Source organism: Neopelma chrysocephalum, unplaced genomic scaffold (assembly GCF_003984885.1).
Source record: "Neopelma chrysocephalum unplaced genomic scaffold, ASM398488v2 Primary Assembly neopelma1_198, whole genome shotgun sequence".
Classification (NCBI taxonomy): Eukaryota; Metazoa; Chordata; class Aves; order Passeriformes; family Pipridae; genus Neopelma; species Neopelma chrysocephalum.
In genome coordinates this window covers 391,746-392,545 of record NW_020897860.1, presented here as the reverse complement: position 1 = coordinate 392,545, position 800 = coordinate 391,746, and positions in this window count along the sequence as shown.

Here is an 800-nt window from a genome sequence, read left to right as displayed (position 1 = left end):
CAACAAAAAAAAGAGAGAGGCAACCCCGGCAAGATGGATTCGGATTTAAATCGCTCGGAGCAATCATCCAATTCAGGCGAGCTCATTTCATTTGCGCCGAGCCCCCGCAGCGGGGCTGTTTGCTCTGGGGATCATCTCCGCGTAATCTTCATTTCGAGCGCTTTTGGCAGCCGCTGCCGGCTCGGAACGAGCCCATCATTTAATTAAATAAAAGGCCAACACTTGCAAACGCACAGGATCTCATCGTGAGCAGGAGTGTTGACGGAGGAGCGTTGAGGAGCAGAGGCACAGGGTGGGTCTGGGAGCTGTGAGTCAACTCCCGAGGGGCCAAAACCAAACCCGGGAGGTTTGTCCTTCCGGCAGCACTGAAAGTAAGATTTTCCACGATGAAATAACCTCTCCATAAAATGCCATCGTCCTCTGCTCATGGCAAATAGTTGGAATGAGATAGTCTTCAAGGTCTCTTCCAACCCAACCCATCCCGTAATTCCATGATTAGAGTCTGAGCTTGCCCCACATCCCCCTTCTGCACCCATTGGAGATGATATAACTTTCCTAATAACTGGTCTAATTATTGTTTTAATTAATACTAAGCACTCTGATTTTCCAACATTCAGCCAGCTTTGTCATCAGCTACTGTTGTGGGAACATAGTTTGGGAAAACTACTTTATTTGGGGAAATTAAGTTTGGCTAAACCAACCTTGATGTGCTTCAATGAGCAAAGCCTGGGGGAGACATAAACTCTATTATATATTATAAATATATATTTGTATTTATACATTATAAATATATATTTGTA